Source organism: Scyliorhinus torazame, chromosome 5 (genome assembly GCF_047496885.1).
Source record: "Scyliorhinus torazame isolate Kashiwa2021f chromosome 5, sScyTor2.1, whole genome shotgun sequence".
Lineage (NCBI taxonomy): Eukaryota > Metazoa > Chordata > Chondrichthyes > Carcharhiniformes > Scyliorhinidae > Scyliorhinus > Scyliorhinus torazame.
The window spans coordinates 92,856,720-92,877,768 of record NC_092711.1 but is presented as its reverse complement, the minus strand read 5'-3'; the positions used below and the strand labels follow the sequence as shown (position 1 = coordinate 92,877,768).

Here is a 21,049-nt window from a genome sequence, read left to right as displayed (position 1 = left end):
CTGTTTAAGTCGGGACCGTTAACATTTTACTCGGGAGTTGAAGCCTCCACGGGGTATTTATGAAGCCTCCCGGCTCACTCTGCAGCTTCTATCGCTCCCCGGGCGCCCACCTGCTCCATTCCTGAAAGGCGCTCGATTGCTTCTTCTCCGCTCCTCGCACCGTCAGCGACAACCTGAACAGCGCATGCTCCAGTCATAGCTTCTTGTGGATAGAGCACATTCTCCGCCGCAATGCATGACGGGTAATAATCCCGCCATTGAAATCGATATTCCTGATAGTAATTATGCTTTGCGAACCTGTTCCGATTGGTACCATTGTGCCAAGGTAACACATGTATTAAATAAATTAATAGGGCACCTAAATAGTACAGGCCCTCCACCATAGTTCTGTCCTGGGTGTGATTGACAACAGACCAAACACGGACAGTGAGATGTTAACGTGTTGGGGTCTGAGCAGGTTCAGGTGAACAGTGAATTTTGTCCTCCTGGACAGAACAGTTAAACTGCCCCTCGCCATTAACAATGTGCAGAAATTGGATCAAATGGTTTGGGGCTTTTAAAGTTGGAGTGTTAACCAGTGGGAAAACTGCAGAAATCCTTTTGGATACATGAAGTGTGTGAGTGATCTCCCTCTGAACTGCTCCTGAACTGCACATTAGATTAATTAATGACTAACTCATATTTATTCTAATCCAGTGGAAACATCCTCCACTTGTCTATCATATCAAACCTTTTCATAATCTTACAGGATCAGGTCATCCTTCATTCCCTTTTCCAGAGAAAAGGTTTACATCCTGTCCAATCTTTCTTGCTGGGTGTAACCTGCCAGTTCAGGCATAATTCAAATATCTTTTCCTGCATCTTCTCCAGTCCTTCTAGATCCATTTTACAATATGGAGACTTTAACTAATCTGAGCAGCAAACTCACCGTTGCACCCAAATGCCTGTTTGTTGCAGTATTTTAGTCATTTTACTGTTAGCTGAATGTAAGATGGGACAGAATAAGATCCAACAAGCAAGTCTGTAACACTGTAGAACATCTACAAACTTACCTCTTCCCCGTACTGCTAAACAGTTATTTTTCACTCTTAACCTGTCAGCTATGTCATTAAGAATAATGTGTCAGAGAAAGACTGGATTTCAGCTTGGTGACACCAGGCCAGACTAAATTTTAGTTCATAAGATAGTTGAGCTAATTTTTCCATATAATAAGAAGCCACTGACGATTCCTGAACTGTCAAACCAACAGAAGGAATTTATATTTACCCTCTGTTCATCTTAAAAGTGTTGATTCTGCTGTTACTGTCACTGTTAATCAGACCCAGAACTGAACCATCTTCATTCTGACAATTGGGGTTTATTTTGAATCTCTGTCACTGAGCTGGACTAGAGTTTAATATCTTGTTGTTTGTGAAATAAATCAGCTTTGTCTCAAACACACTGTCCTTGATTTCTCTCGGTAAAAAAGGAAATTAATTGATGGCCACGTGTCACCAGGCCATGCCAGTCAGAGTCTTTTTAAGACAGAGATATAGAGGTTCTTGATTAATAAGGGGCTCAGGTGTTATAGGAGAAGGCAGGAGAATGGGGATGAGAAACATATCAGCCATGATCGAATGGCAGAGCAAACTCGATGGGCTGAATGGCCTAATTCTGCTTCTCTATTTTTTTTTAAATGAGAGGAGCTCATAGAAACGTATAAAATTCTAACAGGACTGGACAGAGTAGACTCATAAAGAATGTTCCCAATGGTGGGAGAGTCCAGAACTAGGGGGTCATAGCTTGAGGATAAGGGGTAAAACTTTTAAGATTGAGGTGACAGTTATGAGCCTGTGGAATTCATTACCATAGAAAGTTGTTGAGGACAAAACATTGTGCAATTTGAAGAAGGAGTTAGATTAAAGCTCTTGGGGCTAAAGGGATTAAAGGATATGTACGGCTCTGTGGTGCAAAGGATAATGTGTTGGACTTCTACTTAATGGGAAGTAAGGAAGTCAAAGGTTGTGGAATCAAATCCCACCAGAGTCGACTGTTAGTGTAGCACAGTGGTTATCACTGCTGTCTCACAGTGCCAGGGACTCAGGTTCAATTTCAACCTTGGGTGGCTGTGGGTGTGGAGTTTGCACCTTCTCCCCGTGTCTGCATGGGTTTCCGCCGGGTGCTCTGGTTTCCTTCCACAGTCCAAAGGTTGGATCAGGGTATTGAACTTGATGATCAGCCATGATCATAATGAATGGCGGAGCAGGCTCGAATGGCCTACTCCTGCTTCTATTTTCTATGTAAGTCACATGTAGGCCAGATAAGGTAAGAGGGCAGATTTCCTTCTCTAAAGGACATTAGTGACCCAGATGGATTTTTACAACAATTGACAACGTTTTCATGGTCACCATTAGACTTCTAATTCCAGATTTTTATTTAATTCAAATGTCACCATCTGCCATCGTGGGATTCCTCACTAATTCTCACTGTCTTCAGGTGATGTCCCGGAGGACTGGAGAGTAGCCAATGTTGTTCCTCTGTTTAAGAAGCGTAGCAAGGATAATCCAGGGAACTACAGGCTGGTGAGCCTTACTTCAGTGGAAGGGAAATTACTGGAGAGAATTCTTCGAGACAGGATCTACTCCCATTTGGAAGCAAATGGACGTATTAGTGAGAGGCAGCATGGTTTTGTGAAGGGGAGGTCGTGTCTCACTAACTTGATAGAGTTTTTCGAGGAGGTCACAAAGATGATTGATGCAGGTAGGGCAGTGGATGTTGTCTGTATGGACTTCAGTAAGGCCTTTGACAAGGTCCCTCATGGTAGACTAGAACAAAAGGTGAAGTCACACGGGATCAGGGGTGAGCTGGCAAGGTGGATACAGAACTGGCTAGGTCATAGAAGGCAGAGAGTAGCAATGGAAGGATGCTTTTCTAATTGGAGGGCTGTGACCAGTGGTGTTCCGCAGGGATCAGTGCTGGGACCTTTGCTGTTTGTAGTATATATAAATGATTTGGAGGAAAATGTAACTGGTCTGATTAGTAAGTTTGCTGACGACACAAAGGTTGGTGGAATTGCGGATAGCGATGAGGACTGTCAGAGGATACAGCAGGATTTAGATTGTTTGGAGACTTGGGCGGAGAGATGGCAGATGGAGTTTAATCCGGACAAATGTGAGGTAATGCATTTTGGAAGGTCTAATGCAGGTAGGGAATACACAGTGAATGGTAGAACCCTCAAGAGTATTGAAAGTCAGAGAGATCTAGGAGTACAGGTCCACAGGTCACTGAAAGGGGCAACACAGGTGAAGAAGGTAGCCAAGAAGGCATACGGCATGCTTGCCTTTATTGGCCGGGGCTTTGAGTATAAGAATTGGCAAGTCATGTTGCAGCTGTATAGAACCTTAGTTAGGCCACACTTGGAGTATAGTGTTCAATTCTGGTCGCCACACTACCAGAAGGATGTGGAGGCTTTAGAGAGGGTGCAGAAGAGATTTACCAGAATGTTGCCTGGTATGGAGGGCATTAGCTATGAGGAGCGGTTGAATAAACTCGGTTTGTTCTCACTGGAACAACGGAGGTTGAGGGGTGACCTGATAGAGATCTACAAAATTATGAGGGGCATAGACAGAGTGGATAGTCAGAGGCTTTTTCCCAAGGTAGAGGGGTCAATTACTAGGGGGCATAGGTTTAAGGTGAGAGGGGCAAGGTTTAGAGTAGATGTACGAGGCAAGTTTTTTACACAGAGGGTAGTGGGTGCCTGGAACTCGCTACCGGAGGAGGTGGTGGAAGCAGGGACGATAGTGACATTTAAGGGGCATCTTGACAAATAGATGAATATGATGGGAATACAGGGATACGGACCCAGGAAGTGTAGAAGATTGTAGTTTAGTCGGGCAGCATGTTCGGCGCAGGCTTGGAGGGCCGAAGGGCCTGTTCCTGTGCTGTACATTTCTTTGTTCTTTGATTCAAACCCCAGTTCCCAGAGATTTACTCGGGGTTTGGATTACTAGTCATGTGACATTACCAATATGCCATCACCTCACCGAGTGATGCAGTGTATATTACTCACATTTTTAATCCAGTAATATATACGTGTACATGGCTCGCAGCCTATCTGATCCTTTTCAGGTCTCTTTGCCCTGCACAGGAATTAGTGAACATGGATATGTTCATCAGCATGAATTGTCATTCAGAAGAATTGGGAAGGTATGTATTAGGCAAAGCAGAGAGAATGGAGGGAGAGTGTGAGATGCAGATATACAGGTTTTGGGGATGGGAGAGGAAGGAATATTCCATTGAAACGAGCACTATGCGTTGTGAATATCTATCCTATCCTGACAGTGATGATTTTGTAATCTCCCTTTACAGGACAATAGAAGATTTGTATTCGGGAAATTCAGACTAAATATTGCATCAAGATCGGACAGAAATCAGTTGATTCATCAGGACCTGAATATCATCCTTCGAATGTGGAAGGAGAAATGTTTGTCTGCTCTGTCTGTGAGAAAAGATTTCAAACATCAGTGTAACTGGAAAAGCACCGAGACCCACACAACACACACCCGAGTGAGAGTGTTCCAGTGAACTGACTGTGGAAAGAGCTTTAACCAGTTACACAGTGGGGAGGCGGTGATGCAGTGGTATCGTCGCTGGACTCATAACCCAGAGAACCAGGATAATGATCTGGGGACTCGGATTTTAATCCCACCATCTCAGGTGATGGAATAAAATATCTGGAATTAAAAGTCTACGAAACCATCTGGTGCACTAATGTCTTTCAGGGAGGGAAATCTGCCGTCCTTACCCAGTCTGGCCTACACGTGACTCCAGACCCACAGCAATGTGGTTGACTCTTACTAGCCCTCAAGGGCAATTAGATCATAGAATTTACAGTGCAGAAGGCCATTCGGCCCATCGAGTCTGCACTGGCCCTGGGAAAGAGCACCCTACCCAAGCCCACACCTTCACCCTCTCCCTGTAACCCCACCTAACCTTTTTGGACACTAAGGGCAATTTATCATTGCCAATCCACCAAACCTGCACATCTTTGGACCGTGGGAGGAAACCGGAGCACCTGGAGGAAACCCACGCAGACACGGGGAGAACATGCAGGCTCCACACAGGCAGTGACCCAGTGGGGAAGCGAACCTGAGACCCTGGCACTGTGAAGCCACAACGCTATCCACTTGTGCTACCGTGCTGCCTGTTCCTGTAGAATAAAGGAGGCAACAGCTCTGCTTCTCCACAAACACCTTTGTTTCTTTGATCCACGTCACACACAAATCTCCATGGACAAATAGTGCCACCTGTAACCACTTTATGTATCAGTGGCTTCTATTGGATAATTGACATCAAATTAGTATTTAATTGGAAAGTCCATTCCGAACATCTTGTTCTCCAAAGTCTGTAAATCTCCATCCCACACACTCTCCCTCCATTCTCACTCTGCTGTATCTAATATTTACCCTCCCAATTCTCCTGAAGGTGCTGATTCATGTTGATCGACAGATCCAAGCTCAGCTCACTGCTTCCTGACCAGGACACAGAGATTATAATAGGAGCAAGAGTAGGCCATTCGGCCCACCGAGTCTGCTCCACCATTCAACCTTGGCCGATCTACCTCAACACCATTTCCCACACGATCCCCATATCCCTCGATATCTTCAATATCTAGAAACGTATCAATATTTGTCTTAGACATACCTGATGACTGAGGCTCCACATTCCTCTGGGGTAGAGAATTCCAAAGCTTCACCACATCCTCGAATGAAGAGATCCCTCCTCATCTCAGCTTTCTCTCTATTTTCCTACCTGTTCCCCATAACCCTTAACTCCATTGTCAATAAAATATCTGTCAAACTTGTGCTTCAATATATTCAATGACCCCCAGATACAACTGGTCCCTGTGGAAGAGAAATCCAAAGACTAACAACCCTCTGAGGGAAGAGATGACTGGAAATCTATAATGTAGCTACAGTCTTATATTACAAGGCGAGAAATAATAATACATTATTTCCAAAGATGTGCAGGTTAGGTGGATTGGCCATGATAAATTGCCCTTAGTGTCCAAAATTGCCCTTAGTGTTGGGTGGGGTTTCTGGGTTATGGGGATAGGGTGGAGGTGTTGACTTTGGGTAGGGTGCTCTTTCCAAGAGCCGGTGCAGACTCGATGGGCCGAATGGCCTCCTTCTGCACTGTAAATTGTATGATAATCTATGATAATTTACTTTATTACAGAACGGTAAATAATATATCTAATCTGTACCATATAACAACACTAGCCATATCGCTGTCTATTATTAATTTAATTGCCTTGAAATGTCAGCCATCTCCTGGGGAACCCACCCCTTTAATTGTGAACATTAGGAAAGAGACAATCTTTTTTTGAAATAAATTTCGAGTGACCAATTATTTTTTTCCAATTAATGTGCAATTTAGCGTGGCCAATCCACCTACCCTGCACATTTTTGGGTTGTGGATGTGAGACGCACGCAGACACGGGGAGAATGTGAAAACTCCACACGGACAGTGACTCAGGGCCGGGATCGAACACGGGTCCTTGGCGCCGTGAGGCAGCAGTGCCAACCATGGTGCGATCAGAGACCATTCTTTTTGTCAGACAAATAAATGCGTCAACCTGTTAAGGAGATGGGTGGGAGGAGTTGGAAACACTTTGTGGAGCTGCAAACCTACATGAACATATTTTTTCCCCAATTAATGTGGTTCCAGTTTGGGCTCAAATCATCAAGAGGATTCTGATCTCAGGGAAGATAGCCTGGGAGTTGTGCAGGGAGGATTCACAAACACCCACTGGAGGCCCCAAACCCCCAATAAGACCCATTGATTTTACTGTCAGCCTGCAGACAGGAGCTGGAGAACTGAACCCAGGCAGAGGAGAGGGAGGGAGAAAACTGGGAGTGGAGGAAAGAAATGGTGAGATGGGTTTGGATTTCAGCCCAGGGAGGAGGGAGAGTGTGTGGGACGGGGAAAAATGTTCCAGAGAAACTAGAATTGTCTGTTCAGAATCTCTATCCTGGATTGACAGTGATGGCATTTGTTTATTTTTAATTTAAAAAATTTAAGATTACCCAATTTTCTTTCTCCCAATTGAGGCGTAATTTTAGCGAGGCCAATTCACCTACCCTGCACATCTTTTGGATTGTGGGGGTGAGTCCCACACAGACACGGGGAGAATGTGCAAACTCCATTCGGACAGTGACCCGGGGCCGGGATCAAACCCGGATCCTCGGCTAATGACTGAGCCACTGTGCCTGCCCCTAGTGATGACTTTTATAAACTTCTTTGACAGGATATTACAAGGGGAGGATTTACAGATGGAAACACTAATCAAACTTCACATCAAGATTTTAACAGAGTCACTTCATTCATCAGGACCTGAATATCGTTGGCCTGTGAATGTGGAAGAAGAAATGTTTGTCTGTTCTGTCTGTAGGAAAAGATTTTCTTTAGAAAAAAATAAATTTAGAGTACCCAATTATTTTTTTCCAATTAAAGGGCAATTTAGCGTGACCAATCCACCTACCCTGCACATCTTTGGGTTGTGGAGGTGAGACTCATGCACACACGGGAAGAATGTGCAAACTCCACACAGACAGTGACCCGGAGCCGGCATCGATACCACATCCTCAGCGCCATAGGCAACAGTGCTAACTACTGCACCACCCTCCCACCCCTAGTGTTGTGAGTTTCTGACATGGGTCTCCGTGTGACTGAACAGAGCCGCACATGAAGTCAGACATCTGTTGAGTTAGTGGGATCCATGAAGCAGAATTTGCTTGTTTCTTTACTTCTCTGTTGCTACTCTGATCAGCAATTAGATATCAGGGTCTGTGAAAACCGGGGTAGTGGGAGGTCAAGTACCCATTACTTGTAATGGGAGGACAAAGAGTAATGCAGTTTGCTGGCCAAGTTGTCTCCATTCTGAGCAATGTGGAATGAGCTTCTCCCAGTAACTGAAAATGTTGCCCTCAACAAACATGGCGGCCGCACATGTGCTCTACTGCACACTGTCCCGAGTAAAGATGGCGGTCGTTATCCCAAATCGATCACGGGGCCCTCACACCATTCACAGCGAGGAGAAACCGTACACGTGTTGTGTGTGTGGAAGAAGCTTCAACTGATCACCCAAAATGGAGACACAAGGACGCCAGCACCATTGAGAAACGGTGGAAATGTGGGGATTGTGGGAAGGGATTCAGTTACCCTTCTGAGCTGGAAACTCATCACCGCAGTCACACCGGGGAGAGACCATTCACCTGTTCCGAGTGTGGAAAGGGATTCACTCGACTAACACATCTGACTGCACACCAACTTGTTCACTCTGACAAGAGACCTTTTAAATGTTCCGATTGTGAGAAGAGCTTTAAAAACAAATTTAATCTTCTGACACACCAGTGAGTTCACACTGGGGAGAGACCGTTCACTTGCTCCAAGTGTGGGAAGGGATTCACTCAGTTATCCAGCCTTTTGACACACCAGCGAATGCACAGCGGGGAGAAACCATTCACGTGCACTGAGTGCAGGAAGGGATTTGCTCAAGTTATCCAAACTTCTGATGCACCAGCGAGTTCACACTGGAGAGAAACCATTCACCTATCCTGAGTGTGGGGTAACATTCGCTCAGTTATGTAAACTGTTGGATCACAAGCGAGTTCACACTGGGGAGAGACCATTCGCCTGCTGTGTGTGTGGGAAGGGATTCGCTCAGTCATCCACCCTGCTGAGACACCAACGTATTCACATTGGGGTGAGACAGTACACCTGCTCTGAGTGTGGGAAGGGATTCACTCAGTCTGCCCAACTGACCTCACACCAACGTGTTCACTCTGACGCGAGGCCTTTTAAATGTTCCGACTGTTCCGATTGTGAGAAGAACTTCAAAAGCAAAATGGATCTGCTGATTCACCAGCGCAGTCACACTGGAGAGAGCCCGTTCACCTGCTCCGTGTGTGGGAAGGGATTCACTCAGCATTCCCTGCGGCTGAAACATTCGCGCATTCACAGCAGGGAGACATCATTTATCTGCTCTGTGTGTGGGAAAGGATTCACTCATTCATTCACCCTGCAGAAACACCGAGTTCACAAGCGATTACAGGGATTGGAATCTGTTATTGCTGCTGTTAATCACATCCAGGACTGAACCATGTTCATTCTGACAGTTGGAGTTTGTTTCAGTTGTTGTTAATTATTCCTGTGACTCGGCCGGAGTTTAATATTCTGTATATAGATTAAATTAGCTTTGGTGTTAATGACAGTGTTCCAGTCCTTGATTTCTCTAAAATAGGAGGAGGCTGTTGATGTCCTGCTACCGACTGTTCCATTGTTGGGTCTTTTCTGATTTATTTTGGAAGATGTGGTAAAGCAAAGCGTAAGACCAGAGAGAAAGATAAGAATATAGGAAATGATAAACGGAGATTATGTCAGATAAACGCTACAAAAATAATAAAAGGCTCTGTATCAAAACACAAGTAGCATTTGAAACAAAACTGATGAATTTACATCACATATAGAAATAAGTAAGTACGATCTGATGGCCATTGCAGAGACATAGATTGGGACCTGAATTTTTTAATATTCATTCATGGCATGTCGGTGTCGCTGGCCAGTCCAGCATTTATTGCCCATCCCTCATTTCCCTTCAAAAGGTGATGGTGAGCTGAATATTGTAGTGTACGTGAAATTTAGGAAGGTCAGAAATCTAGGAAAAGGTGGAATTGTTGATGGTGTTAGCACATTAGACAGGGATGACCTAATTTCAGGAAACCAGGATGTAGGAGTGGTTTGGTTTGAGATGAAAAATGCTAAAGGAAAGAATTTACTTCTGGGAGTGGTGTGCAGGCCTCTTAATTATAACTACACAGTAGGACAGAGTGTAAAGGAAGAGATAATGGGAGTTCGTCAGAAAAGGTACAGCGATAATCAAAGGGGATTTTAGTCTATATATAAACTGGAAAAATCAGGTGGTTAAAGATAGCATAGGTGAGGAGTTCACAGAATGTTTTTGCGATAGTTTCTACAATCAACACGTTTTGGAGCCAACCAGAGGGCAGGTTATACCAGACTGGGTGTTGTGCAACAAGGATTAATTGATAACCTCATTGTGAAGGCATCCCAGGTAACAGTGATCATAATATTATTGAATTTGACATGCAGTTTGAGAGGAAGAAGATTGAGCACAAAGGCAGATTTCAGGTCAGATTATAAAGAATAGAATATAAACACAAAAATATCAATAAGGAGGGAATAATTGGGCTGAACAGCTGGCTTGTAATGCAGAACAAGAACAGCAGCGCGGGAGCAATTCCAGTACCGGCCTCCCCGAACAGGCGCCGGAATGTGGCGACTGGGGCTTTTCACAGTAACTTTATTGAAGCCTACTTGTGACAATAAGCGATTATTATTATTAGAGTACCAGAGAAAGCTGGCTAGGAATATAAAGACAGAGTTTCTGTAGACATTTGTGTTAGTAAATAATTCAAGTGAGTGTTGATTCTCCAGAAAGCTCGTCTGGGAAATTAACAATGAAAAGTAAGGTTTTGGCAAATGAACTGATCAGGTATGGAGGAATCAAATGACATCCCAGAAATATCCGTAAATCAGGAAGGAATGGAAAGAAAATTACAACCACCAGGGAAGTGGTAATGAGCAATGTTTTGAGTCTGCAGGCTGACAAAATCCCGGGTCCGGGCGGACTTCACCACAAGGTCTTGAAAGAAGCAGCTAAAGAGGGAGTTGATGCACTCGTTTCATTGTCCAAAATTCACTAGATACGAGGAGGATTCCATTACATTGGAAAATAAAAATGTAACTCCTTTATTCACAAAGGGAGGGGGACAGATGGCTGGAAACTACAGGCCAGTTAGCCTAATATTAGTCACAGGGAACATGTTAGAAGCTATTATTAAAAATGCGATGTCAGATCTCTTAGAAAAATTCAAGGCAATCAGGCAGAGTCAACATGGTTTTGTGAAAGGAAAATCACGTTTAACCAAAATCACGTTTAACCAATTTATCAGAGTTATTTGATGGAGTCACATGACTGTGGATAAAGGGTAACGGGTGAATGTACTGTCCTTAGATTTCCAGAAAGCATTTGATAAGTTATATCAAAGGTTATTATAGAAAACAAAAACTCAGGATATAAGGGGTAACATACTGGCTTGGACTGAAGATTGGCTAACCAGTGGGAAACAAAAAGTAGGCATAAATGGGTATTTTTGTGATTGGTAGGATGTGATGAGTGGTGTGCCACAGGGATCAGTACTGGAGACTCAACTTATTATAATTTATATAAATGACTTGGATGAAGTTACTAAAGGTTCTGTTGCTAAATTTGCTGATAACACAAAGAAAGGTGGGAGACTAAATTGTGAGGAATGCAAGACAGCCACATAGGGACATAGATAGGTTAAGTGAGTCAGCAAAGTCCTGGCAAATGGAGTATAATGTGGGAAAATGTGAAAATGCCCATTTTGCCAGGAAGAATAAAACAGGCAGATTATTCAAATGGTGAGAGACTTTTAGAGTTCTGAGACACAGAGGGACTGAGGTGTTATTGTGCATTAATCACAAAAGGCTAGCATGCAGGTACAGCAAGTAGTTAGGAAAGCTAATAGAATGTTAATTGAATATTTATTGTGAGGGGAATTGAATACAAACTGGGGAGGTTATGCTTCAGTTATACAGGGCATTGGTGAGACTGCACGTGGAGCACAGGGTACAGTGTTGGTCTTATTTTTTTTTAAAATCCAATTGAGGGGCAATTTAGCGTGGCCAATCCATAAATAACATTCTAAAGCTCCTGGAATGATCAGAATCAGCAACACAAATCCTTGAGCTGCCACCGAGAATAAATGTAAAATCTTTTCCAGCAAATTGTGATCATCATTGACTAGATTCATCCTCCCCACCTGCACTCCATCTCTCACAATTCTAAATTTTTGGCATCGTAAACACATCTGGTTCAAACAAAGGTTCAGGCACAAACTTCAAAGATTCTCCAGCTCCCTGTTCACCTGCATCCACCTTGTGGATATTTTCTAAATCCAGATTTGAGATACCTGTTCACTTTAATTTCACTCCCTCTGATAGATTCCTGTGTTTAATTCTGTCCTGATTGTTTTAAAGTCAGATTCTCTATGTCAATGTCTTGATAACTTAAAATGTTCTCACATTCTTTAAAAAAAAAAATTTTGAGTCCCTAATTCTTTTTTCCCAATTAAGGGGCAATTTAGCGTGGCCAATCCACTTTCCCTGCACATCTTTGGGCTGTGGGGGTGAGACCCACGCAGAAAAAGAGGAGAATGTGCAAACTCCACATGGACAGTGACCTAGGGCCGGGATTGAACCCAAGTCCTTGGCGCCATGAGGCAGTGGTGCTAACCACTGTGCCACCATGCCTCTTCTGCTCTCTCATTCTGCGTTAATCTCTCAATGTTAGTCTGTATTTGTATAGCTGAACATGTCTGGGACCTGTTCTCCAGTGCATGGTCACGTGTTTCCACAAATTACTGACACGACATGTAACATATCACATCTGCACACTCACATCTGTATCCCAAAAGGATGTTCCATCCAGGGCGGCACAGTGGCGCAATGGTTAGCACTGCTGCCTACGGCGCAGAGGTCCCAAGTTCGATCCCGGCTGTGGGTCACTGTCCGTGTGGAGTTTGCACATTCTCCGTGTTTGCGTGGGTTTCGCCCCCACAACCCAAAGATGTGCAGGCTAGGTGGATTGGCCACGCTAAATTGCCCCTTAATTGGAAAAAATGAATTGGGACTCTAAATTTATTTTTTTTAAAAGATGTTTCATCTACCATCTGTTACAGCCCATTGATGGATTTTAATGTTAAAAAGATGACGATAGCGTCTCCATGAAGATGTTTGCCTGTCTCTCTATGGCTCCAATGCCTTCAGGTAGTGACCAGACTGTCAGATTCCGTTATTTTTCAGTTCAGAAGGAAGGACACAAAGATCAAGAGAAAACCAACAATTATTGTCTCATCTACACTTTCCTGATTTCCACTAGAATGTCCATGGATATCCAATTTGTCTGTTCCATTGAACTAGGTCCAGAGTGAATTATTCCTATTCCCAATCGCTGGTGTGATTCTTTTCTTTGAAAATGGGGCTTCCCACAAGAGACTGCGGAATCTACTGTCCATTAAACACTCGCATCATCCGGTACTTTTAGATCAGAGACAGAGGTACAGATTAGTTTGAGGGAATCTCTCATATCTCCCGTTTTCAGGCAATTTGTCTTGAACGATATCAAATGGGATGAAGCCAAATCTTTAAAAAACAGAATCTTTAGTTTAAATTCTCACCGCGCTGCTTGATTGTAAAAGGGTGAAGCAAACATTCACAAATGGGCACAATTGTGTCACTTTACATAACTTTATTTCCAGATTAAAAATGAACAAGACACCATTTTGATCTTTGTTTTTCCAATTATTTTGGTGTTTTTCCCAATTGTAAACAAACTTTTCAACCTTTTTAGACCAAAAAGAGTTAAAGAGGGTGGAGCTTCCCACAGCTTGTGAGCTCCGAAACATAACTTAAAGGCTGAAATATATCTTCAGGTAATCAAACATTTTGGTGCCTTTTCCAATTGTACCAGTAAATTGAACTTTCACACTGAAAGGTTTACTTTCGCTCAGTAACTGCAGCATTTCATTTATCACAACACAGGAGCTGGCAGCATTTTAGATTAAACGCCAATTGTTCTCTTGTAGCTGGTGTGTGGAGAAGATCATGTTCACTGTAGATCTGTCAGCACAGAAACCGCACTGTGCTTCTGGATACACTCAGTCTGCAAGTAGATGAATCTTTTAAACATGACCCAAGTGAAGGTATTCCCCTGACTCTAAGGTGTCCCTGTAGTTGATGCTGTCTTCTCTGTCACTGCTATTTTTATTGCATCAACACATGTTCCATGGACCAGTCTCACAACCCAAAAGGGGAGGGCAGGAAGGTGTGACAGTCGATGGGACTTTCCGTGTGTGAGCAGTTCAGCTGGAATTCCATCCTTGCCGGGCACCTTTCTGCTTGCTCAGCAATCAATGGCCTTTTCCAGCTCAAATGATGAGGGTTCCTTGTCCAACTCAACCATGACAGGAAGCTGCAGGAGAGTCAAACAGAGACTGGGAGATGCCCTTCTCACAGGGAGACAGCTCACAATCGGGTTCAACCCAGCAGGACTTTTGGTTACTTCTGTCGGTAAGAACGTCACCAGCTCCAATTTCAGCCAGGGAACTTTGGTGCTGGTGGGATGAAGCGCCCTCTTGATCTCATCATACAGAGATTTCCATTGTCAGTCAGTCTGGAATCATTGACACAGGCTGATCCAATGTTTATCTGCAGAGTGTCATCCTGATTTTTACACAACTGTCTTGGCTACTTTCATATGATGCAGCGTTCTAGTTGTTGGGTTTATGTTGTACATCAGGTCACCGTTGCTTTTTGCTTCCATGACAGATGTCATCTCTGCTGAGTGGGTCTCAAACCAGTCTGTGTTGTGGGTTCCACCTTTACCAAATGTTGCTGCTGCTGTGTCAGAAATGATTCAACTCAGCGACTTCCAAACTTCATCAATAACAATGTTGATGTTCAGTGTTTATGTCCGTTTTCACAGGGCCTGTATAATACTTAACTGTTTTGTTTTGCTTCCTTCACAATTTAATTTCCTAATGGACATAACACTGAAGAAGTCAGTAAGAATTGTCAGGAAGGATTAATCTGCACTTTCTAATTGCAGATGTTAATCAGTGGAACCTTTCAGACACTGATTTGCATCAAAGATCAATTTAGGATTGAAGTACAAGTTCAGAATTTTACTGTAAAGGTGTTCCTGTTGACAGTTCTTGTTTAAGTAGTAAGATCACAGCTGGTGCTTTTAAAAAGAGACATTGCAGCCCCGAAAACTAGTGAAATCTCCAGAATATTAAACTGCAGCCAGTTATTGGAATTGTTAACATCAGCAGAATCAAACCAGATATTGTCAGACTATCAATCCTGGATGTGATTAGCAGCAGCAAAACAGCAGATTCCAGTCCCTGCACTCACTTGCGAACTCGCTGGTGTCTCAGCAGGTGTTGTGACTGAGTGAATCCCGCTCCACACAAGGAGCAGGTGAACTGTCTCCCCCCGATGTGATCCCACTGATGTGTCAGCAGTTGGGATGACCAAGGGAATCCCTTCCCACACACGGAGCAGGTGAACGGCTTCTCCCCAGTGTGAGTGCGTTGGTGCTCACTGAGGTCAGCTGACTGACTGAAACCCTCTCCACAGGTGGTGCACCTGAATGGATCCCCATTTGTGTGCATTTGGTGGTGTGATTGGAGGGTGAATATCTGAGTGAATCCCCACCCCACACACAAAGCAAATGAATGGTTTCTGACCCGTGTGAATTCGCTGGTGTTCAGTGAGCATGAAAAAGGACTTGAATTTCTCTTCATAGGTTGTGTAGCTGAATGGCTTCTTCTCAGTGTGAACCCGCTGGTGTAACCGAAGGGCAGATAACTGAGTGAATCGCCTCTCACACACACAACAGATGAACGGCCTTTCCCCAGTGTGAACGCCAGGTGGATTTCCAGCCTGGATGAAGAATTGAATCCTTTACCACAGTCCTCACATTTCCACGGTTTCTCCATGATTCTAGTTTCCCTGCGTCTTTCCAGTTTGGACAATCAGTTGAAGCTTTGTCCACACACAGAGCACGAATACGCTTTTTCCCCACTGTGAATCGTGTGATGATTATAATTGGCTGTTTAACTGGTTAAAGCTCTTTGTACATTGAGTGTACTGGAACCTCTCACTCCAGTGTGAGTCTTGATGCTTTTCCAGTCACACTGATGTTTTAAATGGTGTCGCACAGACAGAACACAAACATTTCTCCTTCCAAATTCAATGACTGATGATATTCAGGTTGTGGCGACTCAGTGACTGTCAGACCATGCAGTTGGAGTTCCTGTTTGTAAATCCAAGTCTAATGCCCTGGAAAAGGAGTTTACAAAACTTTAGAGAAGAGAAATTCTGAACGTACAGTTCTATTTTCCATGAAGGATATTTTCCTCATCTGTACCTGCAAAGCAGTAAATCCTCATCCCATGCACTCTCTCACCTCCCTGTGCTCGATGCAAATCCCAGGGTGACTAACAGTCCCATATTTTACTGGAATGTATTGGAGTCCACTGTCCCAGGCTGCATGCTGCCTAGATGTTTTCTGTCATATAATTTGGACCTTTCTCAATGCACAGAACCATGTTCCTTATTGTTTGTGTGTTCCAGAAACAGACACTTACCCCAGGCGGCCTGGTCCCAGCTCTGGCAGAACACCAGTCTTTCAGTGCAGGCTGTACCTTAATTTTCACCATGGGAGTTTGTCAGCTCGGCAAACCCTGCACACCACCTTCACAATTCCTTTCCTTACAGCTCACCCCCTCCCTCCCCTCTGGCTGGGTTCAGTTCTCAAACCCCTTTGTGAAAAGTGAGAATAAAATCAATTAACCAATAATTTTTCCTCCTGGTCACTGGGACCCTGAAGCCCCGCCCACTCTTATGTTCCTTCACCAAGGTGGCCGCACCTGAAGCCAACAATCCCCCAGAGCTGGAAACCCGGGATCTGCAGGTTCTGATTGGGGGCTTGGGGTCTCCAGCGGGTGTTTGTGAATCCTCCCCGCCCACCTGCCAGGGTTTCCTTCCTTACCAGAGATCAGAATCCTCATTGATTTGAGTGCAAAGTGTAAGCACTTATTTATTGCCCCCTCCCCATCCTCTGATGTGAACCATCCTCCAGTGTCTGAAGCAGGATGGTGCCCGTTAACCTGGGCCTGTTCCCGGGAGGGAGAAGCTCCGCGGCTGCAAACCAGGGAGCTGACAATGATTGTGAAGGGTTTGCGGATCCACAAAGTGTTTCCAAATTCTCCCACCCACCGCCTGACGCTGACTCCGCTTCTCCAGGACAAACAAGTGCCGAGTTCCATATCCAGCAGCCGCACTGCGCATGCTCCGGAGCACAATGCCGGGGAGTGATTGACGGCAGCTCTGGGCTGGAGGACCGAGCGGGAGCATCTGGTCCTCCAACCAATCGGAGTGAACGAGGGGCGGGGTTGATCCCAGATCTCCCTCATTGGCTGAGACTCTGCATCATTTTGAGTTCTTCCCATTGGCCACGGGTGCGTGGTTTCCACAACCTCATTTTCTACCTGAGAGGTGTTGACCAATGAGAAGGTTTGAAGGGCCGGATCGACTCTTGGCAGCATTTTGTATTTGGCACCTGCGTTCAATTCAATGTGTAGTTTGCACATTCTCCCATTGTCTGCGTGGGTTCCCTCCGGATGCTCCAGTTTTCTCCCACCATCCAAAGATGTACAGGTTTGGTGGATTGGCTGTGCTAAATGGCCCCTCAGTGCCCAAAAAAAGGTTAGCTGGGGTCCCTGGGTTACAGGGATAGCGTGGACGCACGGACTTAAATAGGGTGCTCTTTCCAAGGGCGGTGTAGGCTTAATGGGCCTGTAAGTTCTATGATTCTGTCGGACTTTCGCTCTCACAGTCTGATCTGATGGGTCTGTCTGGGGGGATTTCCCTGGTACAGTCTATGTGTTTGGGTATTTTAGGGAGCAGGTAGAACTTCCTTGGTTCTATCTGTTGTGCCTTGTTGTTTTTGGATAATGTGTCTGCAGTTTTTGAGTTCTTCCAGTCTGTCTCCAATTCTCCTTCCTGTCTCGTGTCTCTGGATCTAGGTAGCTTGGTGTTGTGATTCGTGTTGTTTAGTTGTCTGTCTGTCTCCAGCTGGTATTGTTGTCTCTCAATAATGACTGTGCTGCTAACCTTGCTTCTGGTCTTATGAACATATCCGTGTTGGATCCAAGTTACCGGATTGTCTGTCTTTCTCTCCGGGTAAGATTCTGTTTGTTTCTTGTATTTCACTGTGACAGGGCAGAGACCTGATTGAAGGGATTCAGACATAGGAGTTCTGGGAAAGATGGGCAAGGATTTGGGAGGTGGCAACATGTTCAAAGAGTTTGGAGAGGAGAGGGAGGTTGAAGATAGGGCAGTAATTTGTAAGGATGGCAGGGTCAAGGGTTTGTTTTATTGTGGAGGGGATGATGATGGCAGATTTGAAGGACAGAAGGACAGTACCTGAAGGGAGAGAAATGTTGACAATATCCATGGACACAGGGTAATTGGCTGATCAGTAGCTCAGTGGGAATAGGGTCGATGGAGCAGGAGCTGGGTCTCTTGGACAAGATGAGCTCTGAGAGGGCATGAGGGGAGATGAGAGAGAAACTAGAGAAAGATGTGGGTTCAGGGCTCGGGAAAGGATGAAATTTAGAGACAGTTTGGTCCGGTGGGCTCGTGGAAGGGAGGGAAGCAGCAGAGGCGGATTTACTCAATCTCAGTCACAAAGAAGCTCCACAAACTCCTTGTTGGAGGTGAGGATGGAAGAGACGGGGAGAGCGAGAGTACTTCAAAAGGAACTAACTTGTGTCAGAGATATTAAAAAGTTTCAACACACTGCGTATTTCACACAAATCTGATTTATTTGACTTTTTTAAAAAATATTTTTTATTCTCCTTTTTCACATTTTCTCCCAAATTTACACCCACCAACAATAAACAATAATCAGTAACAAATATGTCAATCCCCATATCAATAACAACGATCCCATCCTCCCACCAAACCCAAAACATTAGCCCGCATGTTCACATAAACAAATGACAAAAAGGAATCAGGAATCACCCAAAGTCGCCATTAACACATACAGTCCCCCTCCCCCCAAAACTAATGTTCGATGTTATCCAATTCTTGAAAGTGCATAATGAATAATGCCCATGAATTGTAGAAGCCCTCGTCCCTCCCCTCAGTTCAAACATAATCTTCTCAAGAGTCAAGAATTCCAACAGGTCCCCCCGCCACGCCAGGGCACAGGGTGGAGAGGTTGCTCTCCATCCCAACAGGATCCGCCTTCGGGCTATCAACGAGGCGAAGGCTACAACATCTGCCTCCACACCCGTTTCCAACCCTGGCTGGTCTGACACCCCGAATATGGCCACCCGGGGGCCCGGGTCCAGTTTCACGTGCACCACTTTAGAAATTACCCTAAAAACCTCCTTACAGTACTCCCCTAGCTTTGGACAGGACCAAAACATATGAATGTGATTAGCCACCCCACCCCCCCCCCCCCCCCCCCCGCAACGCTCACACACATCTTCCACTCCGTCAAAGACTCGGCTCATCCTCGCCCTCGTGAGGTGTGCTCTGGAGACCACCTTCAGCTGTATCAGCCCCAATCTCCGGAGCACCTCACACCAGAATCCCTCCTCCATATCCTCTCCCAACTCTTCCTCCCACTTTGCTTTGATCCCATCCAGTGGTGCCTTCCCCTCCTCCAAAATAGCGCCGTAAACCACCAACACTACTCCCTTCTCCAGTCCCCCTGTCGTCAGCACCTCCTCCAGCAATGTGGAGGCCAGTTCCCCCGGGAAGCTCTGTATCTCCTTTCTGGCAAAATCTCGAACCTGCATGTTTCTAAACATTCCCCCTGCTCCAGCCCATACTTCGCTTCCAGCTCCTTCAATCCTGCAAACCGACCCCTAAGAAACAAATCTTTTAGTGTCTTAATCCCCTTCGCCTCCCATTTCCGAATATTTCTATCCCACTTCTCTGGCTCAAATCTGTGGTCCTCCAAATCGGCATTTCCCTTGACCCTGCCCCCAACCCGAAGTGTTGGCGAAACGGCCTCCAAATTCTCAATGAAGCTATTATTACCGGACTCACGGAGTATTTTCCCGGGGCTATCGGGAGCAGCGCTGTTGCTAGTGCTTTCAATCCCGACCCCCTGCCCAAACTCTCCTCCATTCTGACCCACTGGGAATCAACCCCTCTGACCCAGCTCCGCACCTTCTCCACATTCGCCGCCCAGTAGTAATACATCAGGTTCGGAAGACCCAAACCCCCTGCCTGCCTTCCCCTCTGTAGCAGCACCTTTCTAACTCTGGCCACCTTCCCTCCCCATATGAACGACATAATCCTTCCCTCAATCTCTCTGAAAAAAGCCTTTGGCAGAAAATTGGCAGGCATTGAAAATTAAACAGAATTCGCTGCAATAAGTTCATTTTAACCGCCTGTACCCGACCCGCCAGCGACAGAGGGAGACCATCCCAACTTGCCAGATCAGCTTTCACTCTCCCCACCAAATAGAAATGTTGTACCTGCAGAGGCCCCCCCACTCCCAGGCAACCTGCACCCCCAGGTACCTGAAGAGAGTCACTGCCCTACGGAATGGCAGCCCCGCCACCCCTGCCCCCACCCCCGGCCGAGACACCACAAAACACTCACTCTTGTCCAGGTTTAGCTTGTACCCAGAGAAAGACCCAAACACCCGAAGCAGCTCCACTATTCTCCCTGTCGACACACTCGGTTCCGACACGCATAACAGCAAGTCATCAGCATATAAGGACACCCTATGCTCTATTCCCCCCCTGCACTATTCCTTTCCCTACGCCTGAACCTCTTAATGCGATGGCCAACGGCTCAATCGCGAGTGCAAACAGCAGGGGGGACATAGGACATCCCTGCCTCGTCCCACAGTGGAGAGAAAAGTATCTCGAGCTGATGTTGGTTGTGCGGACACTCGCTCTCGGCTCCTTATATAGTAGCTTTACTCAGTTCACAAATCTTGGTCCAATCCCAAACCGCTCCAGAACTGCCATCAAGTCCCCCCATTCTACCCGGTCCAACACCTTCTCAGCGTCCAATGCCACAACCACCTCTATTTCCTTCCCCTCTGCCGGTACCATAACGACGTTCAATACCCTTCTAACGTTTGAAAAGAGCTGCCTCCTTCTTACGAACCTCGTCTGATTTTCACCTATCACCTTCGGGAGGCACTCCTACAGCCTACCCGCCAGTACCTTCACCAATACTTTTGCGTCTACATTCAGAAGCGATATGGGCCTATATGACCCACATTCCATTGGATCCTTAGCTTTTTTTAGCAACAGGGAAATCGACGCCTGCCCAAACGTTTGTGGCAACACCCCCTTCC

The 21,049-nt window shown here is 45.4% G+C and overlaps 1 long non-coding RNA gene across 2 annotated transcripts; it reads left to right on the top strand.

Annotated features, from left to right (window-relative positions):
- The first annotated feature begins 104 nt into the window (after positions 1 to 104).
- LOC140418947 (uncharacterized) lies at positions 105 to 4,738 on the top strand. Of its 2 annotated transcripts, none has more exons than XR_011945434.1 (2): positions 105 to 242; positions 4,348 to 4,738. It is a non-coding gene; the product is annotated as an uncharacterized lncRNA (long non-coding RNA). The 2 variants fall into 2 exon arrangements; XR_011945435.1 differs by having other exon boundaries at positions 167 to 325.
- Positions 4,739 to 21,049: the final 16,311 nt, after the last annotated feature.